Source organism: Salvelinus namaycush, chromosome 3 (assembly GCF_016432855.1).
Source record: "Salvelinus namaycush isolate Seneca chromosome 3, SaNama_1.0, whole genome shotgun sequence".
Classification (NCBI taxonomy): Eukaryota; Metazoa; Chordata; class Actinopteri; order Salmoniformes; family Salmonidae; genus Salvelinus; species Salvelinus namaycush.
The window spans coordinates 50,683,760-50,692,750 of NC_052309.1; the positions used below are offsets into that span (position 1 = coordinate 50,683,760).

The 8,991-nt window shown below is 38.9% G+C and overlaps 1 protein-coding gene across 1 annotated transcript in view; it reads right to left on the reverse strand.

The window, feature by feature from the left end:
• The window catches only part of LOC120032240 (glucocorticoid receptor-like), a 103,988-nt gene extending 95,368 nt beyond the window's left edge, over positions 1–8,620 (reverse strand). The window contains exon 1 of the mRNA XM_038978243.1: positions 7,438–8,620. The gene's annotated coding sequence lies outside the window, so the exon portion shown is untranslated. The remainder of the gene's footprint in view (positions 1–7,437) is intronic.
• Positions 8,621–8,991: the final 371 nt, after the last annotated feature.

Below are 8,991 nucleotides of genomic sequence, written 5' to 3' on the forward strand. Positions count from 1 at the left end.
CGGATCCATGACACAAATGCCCTTAGTTTGAAGACATAATCCTGAAGCAGGTGTTGTCCCAGCTCTTTAGCTATCATACTCTAATTCCACTGATTTCAAAACTCGATCCTCCAGAAAGTGGAGAGCAACACTTATGCATCAACATTTTTTTTTTTTAAAGCCACGTTCGACTGACCAACTTAAATAGACAAAAGCCCTCTATGGCAGACCAATCCGAACTCCTCTCTCTGTATGTCCAGGCAACTCATTATCTCAGGCAATCATGGCTAGTGGGAAGGTTGCGGTCTTTTTGTGTGGCTTAACCAACGAGGCTCGTAATTGAACAATTTTATTTGTATTTACAAGATGGCATACAAGTTTGTTAAGGCACATGAAAGTTCACATGTTCAAGAAGGCATTTCTGCCCCAAAAAAAACATTTTGATAATGTTCTGACACCTTAACACTCTGTCATAACATAGGCAGGAGGGGAATCTCCCCCTTGCTCTTCAGTATTGGTAAAGGAATGTCCTTGTCTACAGAAGACTTGCTGCCAAAACTACCATCCAAAAAAGTTAATATTGGAACAATGCTGCGAATATAGGAATGTTGAGAATATTCTTTAGGTCCCTGCTGACCAATGTCATATTACTTTTCATTTTGTGAGGATATTAAAAACTGTATGAACCAAATACTGTAACTTAGGAAGGAAACCCCCTCTAGCTGTCAAGTTTCCATCCAATACGTTGTCTGAGATATGAAAATGGGTAAAACTATTTTTGTTAAGATAGGAATTTGATTTTAGGAGTCATAAGAGAACTTCTAATCATATCCTTAGCACATTAAGTAGCCACGCCCCAAATGAGGTCAGAGAGCTTGTCAGCGTGATGGAACCGCCCTTTCCGACCAGAGTGCTTAAAAGGACTCGCTAAGAATTAATATATCAGACCAAAAGATGTGAGACCATGGTCCACACGTTGAAATGGTTAGAAACTTAAACTCTCAACACGAGTTGAAGAAAATGAACTTACCAGATCAGGACCCCGCCGGTCTGCAGCTGCGCGTGTAAAGTGAGTTTGGAACTTTGACAATCTCCCCGAGGAAGAGAGGAGAAGCTCACCTCAGACAATCACTGGTGAATCATTGAAGCCACAGACAACTAAGGACATTGTGACCTCTGGTGGACAATCAGAGACTTACACCCCCGGGAGAGCCCAAAGAAACAACCTTCCGAGAGAGCTTGGTCCTGACCGAGATGGACAACAAACAAAGTCGTTCAACGCGTAAATGCATTCATTATTTTCTTATCCCAAAAGGGCAGTGGTTCGTGTGCAAGGTATATGATTAATGAGAAAAGTCCTAGAATTTGTCCACTTTAAGTGTCCTTTTCCTCTCTCTCCCTCTTTCCCCATCTGCAACATTATGTTGTAACAAGCCGTCATATCTTGTCAGTCTACTAGGGACCTTTGTCTCATGTAAGTGTGCATGTTATTCTGTGTTATTATATAGTAGCTAGTAAATAAATTAAATTTGTGTAGTACTGAATAATGAGCTAGGCTGGGGTTCTTGCGGATCCAAGAAGGTTGCGACCGATTAGAATGAGACTGATATGAGGTAATGATTAATAAGTGACTGTTATATAAATTATATATCTATCTTCTAGTTTAATTCGGGAGATGGTAACTCATTAAAAAACTTATTCCGTGGTTCCCCAAATTGTTACGATAAAAAAATAATAATAATAATAATCAGGTAACAACTAAAAATAGTTAATTCAAGTGGATTGAATTAACTTCTTGAGGCTAGGGGTCAGATATATATTTTTTTTTAAATAATTTTTTCCAGATTGTAGAATATGCATATAATTTACAGATTAGGATATAACACACTCCAAAGTTTCCAAAACTGTCAAAATATTGTCTGTGAGTATAACAAAACTGATTCTGCAGGGGAAACCTGAGAAAATCTAATCCCGGACGTGATATTATTATTTATTTTTTTTTAAATCTGTGTTTCCTGGCCAGTCTTTCTTCCATTTAAAGGGGTATCAGATTGTTTTTCCAATGGCTTCCTCAGGCTGTGACCAGGCTTTAGACATTGTTTCAGGCTTTTATTTTGAAAAATGAACGAGATTTTTCAAAAGTAGTCAGGTGTCCTCTGAATAGTTCCTGCGCTTGAGGGGAGCTCTCCATTTTCCTTTTCTCTCTTATTGAATATGTTACGGTCCGGTTGAAATATTATCGATTATGTTTGTTAAAAACAACCTGAGGATTGATTATAAAAAACATTTGACATGTTTCTACGACCATTACGGATACTTTTTGGAATTTGTCGAACGGAACGAGGCTGTAGTTTTCTGAACATAACGTGCAACCCAAATGGCGTTTTTTTGTTATAAAAGTAGTATTTATCGAACAAAAATAACATTTGTGTAACTGGGAGTATCGTGAGTGCAAACATCCGAAGATTATCAAAGGTAAGCGATTAATTTTATTGCTTTTCTGACTTGTGTGACCATGCTAATTTGGGGCTAGCTGTTGTAGCATTGATTGATACTCACAAAAGCTTGGATTTCTTTCTCTGTAAAGCATATTTTCAAAATCTGACACGATAGGTGGATTAACAACAAGCTAAGCTGTGTTTTGGTATATTTCACTTGTGATTGCATGATTATAAATATTTTTAGTCATATTTTTGAATTTGGCGCCCTGCAATTCAGCGGTTGTTTAGGGAAATGATCCCGTTAAAGGGATCTGTGCGCAGAGAGGTTAATAACAGTCATCACATTAATGAAATTCACGTCACGACAATGCCTAGTCTCCCTTATGGCTCAGCTCAGGTGTCTATATAGTACACACACGCCACACCATACATGTATCGAACCGTTCAGTACGGGGACCTCGGTTCGGTACGCACTGTGAGGCCGAATGAAAGCATAAGAAAAAATTTGAAACACTGGACCTATTCTATTCCTACACTGTTGTATGCCTCCTGAGTAAATCTGTGCTGAAAAAACATTAATCTATTCCGTTAACTAGAACTTATGCGCACGTTGTAATCAAAATGTAAATCTTAAATTGCCACATTTAAAAACTGTCCTTCTGTGAAGCGCAGTCAGGAACTAGTTCAGTACGATGGCAAGGTCGATAAACCAGGAGGATTCACCATCATCGTTTAAATCTCCAGTTTAAAAAAAATCTTTGACCCTTCTGTTGTTTTCAATGAAATTCAAATCAGCATTGAAAAAAGGAGCAAGTTTAAGTTTGTTCCACCTAAATGAGTCTGACCACAAGTTAGAGATCACGATCATGGCACACCAAATGTGTTTCATGGATCGTGGGAAAAGAGTAGGAATAGGCTTTTTTAGGCTACGTCTTCAAATGGTGCAACTGCTGTCGGCATCCAAAGTTTATCCAACTTGAATAAATGCTTGGAGGTAAGGACAACTGCAGTGGTGTAGTCTACGGCGATACGGCTATCACTTATTATTGATATCTACAAAGCGCATTGATGTGAATCATCAAATCAAGTTTATTTATATAGCCCTTCGTACATAAGCTAATATCTCGAAGTGCTGTACAGAAACCCAGCCTAAAACCCCAAACAGCAAGCAATGCAGGTGTAGAAGCACGGTGGCTAGGAAAAACTCCCTAGAAAGGCCAAAACCTAGGAAGAAACCTAGAGAGGAACCAGGCTATGAGGGGTGGCCAGTCCTCTTCTGGCTGTGCCGGGTGGAGATTATAACAGAACTATGCCAAGATGTTCAAAATGTTCATAAGTGACAAGCATGGTCAAATAATAATCATGAATAATTTTCAGTTGGCTTTTCATAGCCGATCATTAAGAGTTGAAAACAGCAGGTCTGGGACAGGTGGCGGTTCCATAACCGCAGGCAGAACAGTTGAACAGTGAATCACACTGCTGCTCTCATTTAGCTATTTGCGCCTTACAGATTGTGGATGGCTGTTCACAAATCTAAAATTGTATTTGAACCCAATAATGGTTCAATTCAAGAAGTTTAAGCTGCCTAGCAATCATTGTTTTTGAAACCAGTGGACAGCCAGTGGAAAAAAGTGTTCTTGCAACAGCTGCATAGTGCGGAACCAAGACTACAAAATAAAAAAGTGGGGCTTATTGCTCAATCTAATTCACTGATTAAAAAAATCCACAGGCCTAATGGACACATGCTCAAACTTGCACACTTTTGATTGACCCTTTGTCTATTTTTGGACTTACACAGGTTTTTATTTTTTACATCACAACTATGAAATAACACATAAGGAATCATGTAGTAACCAAAAAATATGTTAAACAAATCTTAAAATAGTCAACCTTTGCCTTGATGACAGCTTTGCACACTCTTGGAATTCTCTCAACCAGCTTCACAAGGAATGCTTTTCCAACAATTTTGAAGGAGTACCCACATATGCAGAGCACTTGCTGGCTGCTTTTCCTTCACTCTGCGGTCTAACTCATCCAAAAACCATCTCAATTTGGTTGAGGTCGGGGATTGTGGAGGCCAGGTCATCCGATGCAGCACTCCATCACTCTCCTTCTTGGTAAAATAGCTCTTACACAGCCTGGAGATGTGTTGGGCCACTGTCCTGTTGAAAAACAAATGATAGTGGGACTAAGCCCAAACCAGATGGGATGGCTTATCGCTGCAGAATGCTATGGTAGCCAAGCTGGTTAAGTGTACCTTGAATACTAAATAAATCACTGACAGTGTCACCAGAAAAGCACCCCCACACCATAACACCTCCTCCTCCATGCTCTACGATGGGAAATACACATGCGGAGATCACCAGCACCACGTCTCACAAAGACACAGCAGTTGGAACCTAAAATCTCAAATTTGGACTCAAGACCAAAGGAAAAATGTCCACAGGTCTAATGTCCATTACTCATGTTTCTTGGCCCAAGCAAGTTTCTTCTTATTGGTGTCCTTTAGTAGTGGTTTCTTTGCAGCAATTCGACCACGAAGGCCTGATTCACACAGTCTCCATTGAACAGCTGATGTTGAGATGTGTCTGTTACTTGAACTCTGTGAAGCATTTATTTGGGCTGCAATTTCTGAGGCTGGTAACTCTAATGAACTGATCCTCTGCAAAATAGGTAACCCTGGGTCTTCCATTCCTGTGGCAGTCCTCATGAGAGCCAGTTTCATCATAGCACTTGATGGTTTTAGCAACTGCACTTGAAGAAACTTTAAAAGTTATTGAAATGTTCCACATTGACAGACCTTCATGTCTTAAAGTAATGATGGACTGTCAATTCTCTTTGCTTATTTGAGCTGTTCTTGCCATAATATGGACTTAGCCCTATTTGGTAAAAGACCATCTTCTATATACCCACCTACCTTGTCACAACACAACTGATTGACTCAAACAAATTAAGAAATAAATTCCACAAATTAACAAGGCACACCTGTTAATTTAAATGCATTCCAGGTGACTACCTCATGAAGCTGGTTGAGAGAATGCCAAGAGCATGCAAAGCTGTCATTAAGGCAAAGGGTGGCTACTTTGAAGAATCTCAAATATATTTTGATTTATTTAACACTTTTTTAGTTACTACATGATTCCATGTGTGTTATTTCATAGTTTTGATGTCTTCACTATTATTCTACAATGTAGAAAATAGTAAAAACAAAGAAAAACCCTTGAATGAGTAGGTGTTCTAAAACTTTTGACCGGTAGAGAGAGAGAGAGAGTGAGTGAATGAGTAAATATATATCCATTGATTCTTGAGGAATATAACTTCTGCCTCATGAGCTTAGTTCAACTGTCACACTCAATGAGAACCCAAAATATAAGCTTGTTTTACACCAATGTTTGTAAACATTGTAAATGTAAAAAATAAAAAACACTGTATAACCTCATAACATGATTAAAACAACTATTTGTATATCATGGAGGGTCAGTCCTTGCATCCATAGCTCTGTCTATTAATCTAAGAACGGTTACATTTCTCCAGGCCCATCCCTCAGCTTTTTACCAAAAGAGGCGGGGCGACCATTTTGTTATTGTTTCACCTGTGGATTTACCCTTTAAAACAGCTGCATATTATCAAGTATTCAAAGTGTCACCAACAAAAAGGTAAACAATAGGCCTACAGCAAATGCACTTTTCAGTAGTGCTCAAAGCATGCCATTCCATGAGCGCAGCATTTATTTTTCAACTCAAATCAATGAGCCCAATCAGTCCACCATGACAACAAATAAACAACAAAGTACGACTGGCTAATAAGTCCTTGCTCAGGTAAATGCTCAGGTAAAACAATTTGGCTAATCTATACTTCCATATTTATTCATTTATTGGAATTCTGATATATTTACATTAAAAACCAAAGTCTCATTTAATCATATTGTTATATGTAGTAGAACGCAATGGGTTAGAAGCCTACATAACCAACCCATTAAGTAAAACATAACATCCATATGGCCAGCTATGTAAACTTTAACATTGATTTATCCTGCAACATACATTTTTGTCTTCTAATGCCTCTTAAGGGGGAAGTAATCTACAAGTAACGGATTGTAATCAGATTACGTTTTTGAGTTAGGGTAATCCAAAAGTTACATTACTGATTACATTTAGAAAGAAACCTACCCAACCCTGCTAATGACGACAACTTTATTTCTCAACTCCTAATACTGAGCCAATTACACTCACTGGAGTACCTAGCATAGGCTTTGAAAACGCACACAATAGGCTACCAGTGCAGCAAATGCCACTGACTGAGACAATCTTTCTTGACTTGAATATTAATTTTCACGAACACAGGGCTAACCAACTAAACAGCTGCTCTTAGCAAAAAATGAGTTAACAGCCTATTAGCTAGAAAGGTAAGCGTTTACACTTGCTCAAATTATGCGGGAAATCAATCTACCAAATCTATTAATCTTAACATGTTGATTACTTCTCCTTTCCATTATCATTCACCTGTCAACAAGACAAGAGGTGAACAGTTGTGTGTGGGGTGGTCCCTGGTTGTCTGCGAGGGGGTCCCTGGCAAATAAAAGGTTGAAGACCCCTGTTCTCGCTAGCTAAATATGAAGGGTCGCAATGGTGCAACCTGTTGGCTGCGACTGGGAATTGCATCAAGTTAAACAGGAGAAAGTGATTATCACATCATATAAACTAAAGTATGTACATGAAGCTTGTATGCTTAATGTGGCTAATAAAATCACCAATGGCCTCAGGGATTGACATGGCGATATAATGCTCTACTGAGTCGCCTAATTTTTACACTGACAAGGGCGTCGAACTAAAGAAGAGCGCACAGGGGTCACACTACCTTATAGCTGAATTATTGCACAATAAAATATCTACTAACGTTATGAGGTAACGTTGCGGGATGTATGGCTGTAACATACGTAACTACCTAGATCATGCAAGATAGCTACCAAATACAGTAAACAAGATGCAATCAAATTACACATTCGACGACATGTTACCTTAGTCAGAAATGGGAGTTTTCCAAACTAGATCATATCCATTCAGTTCTACTTTGCTGGAATTCTGAGCTCTGTGGCTTCTAATCCGTCTTCACAGGAAATATTCCTCGTGTAACGCTGAATGGTTTGCTGCATCCCCGTTGAAAAAGTATTGATGTAGCTAGTTCGTGCGCTGTTATTCCCTTGCTCACGTGACGTAGCTATCTACAGTTTATATCTGGGGCTGGAAAACGTTAAAGAAGCTAACAGGATGCAGTCAAGTTAGCTATTTTTGCTAGCAATCTACTGAACTCAGGCAGTAAGCAAAAACTAACATGAATTCGTTAGCTATAAATTCTAAATGGACAGCAGAATTGACATAACCAGCACTCTATGATGCAGTACAGTAGAATAGAATAATAATTGACATTACATAATATCCAAGCTAGCTGGCGAGCTACCGTTAACGTTACAGTAGTTACAGATTAAAACATTAGCTGGTGCTGCACATTAGCAAATTGAGGGCGGCTAGTTTGACACTTCACGGTAAACGCCCCTCTAAAGACAAACGGGACTACCGTTATACTCTAAAAAGCTGTCAAAAACACGGCTGCACACGTCGGCTGGCCTCTCAAGCCAATGTATAAATAACGTATCCAGTAAACAAGCTAACTTGCAAATAGAAAAACACTTTTAAAGTGTATTCGATTACTTGTAACGTTGCCTCTATTTATCAAGTTACGCCAAACTCGTCCATGCAACGTTAGCTAATTTCGCTAGCTATAACCAATGGTAGCGACGTTAGCTAGCTTACGTTGGGTAGCTAGCTACTACCTTTCAAAGCGTGGACTTTGTTAACGTTTGTCAATAATGACTAGTTATAACACATGATTGAGTTAAAACATATGATGTTACTTACGAATGACAACACATTGCTAGCCAATAAGTACGAAAACAGAGTCCTAGCTAGCTATAGCCAAACGGAGCGCGTGCCACTCAACTTCCAACGCAAAGAAACTTTGTAGACGACGTCCTTGAGGCGCGCTCCAGGTGACACTGCAGTATGTGAAGCTAGCTAGCTATTCTAAACACAAACTAACAACGTTATATAGAGACATTTAAGTTCGGCACAATTGTGTAAACTTCAAAAGCACGGCAAACTGTGACTAACACGAATCATTTCAATGGCGCAACACAGTCCGTATAAAATGTACATAGGGGCGAAGGGACCTATGTGAGCAAGCCACAAAAAGGATTAGTCACAATAGTGGCGTTTGCGGTTCGCCTTCAAAATAAAAGGTCCTTCATTGAACGTGATGCAAGCGGATAAAAATAGTGTAATCACGCCATATTTTGACTAAATAATGCTAAACAAGGTTGGAATATAAAAATAGTGTAATCACGCCATATTTTGACTAAATAATGCTAAACAAGGTTGGAATTCAACAAAAAGCAATAATTTGTTAATTTGGTTAAAAAAATTAGAAATCTGTTTAACTCAAACTGTGAATGTATAAGACTTCAGAAATGTATTGGGGGCATACTTATATTTTACTGTACAGCCTTACCTATGGT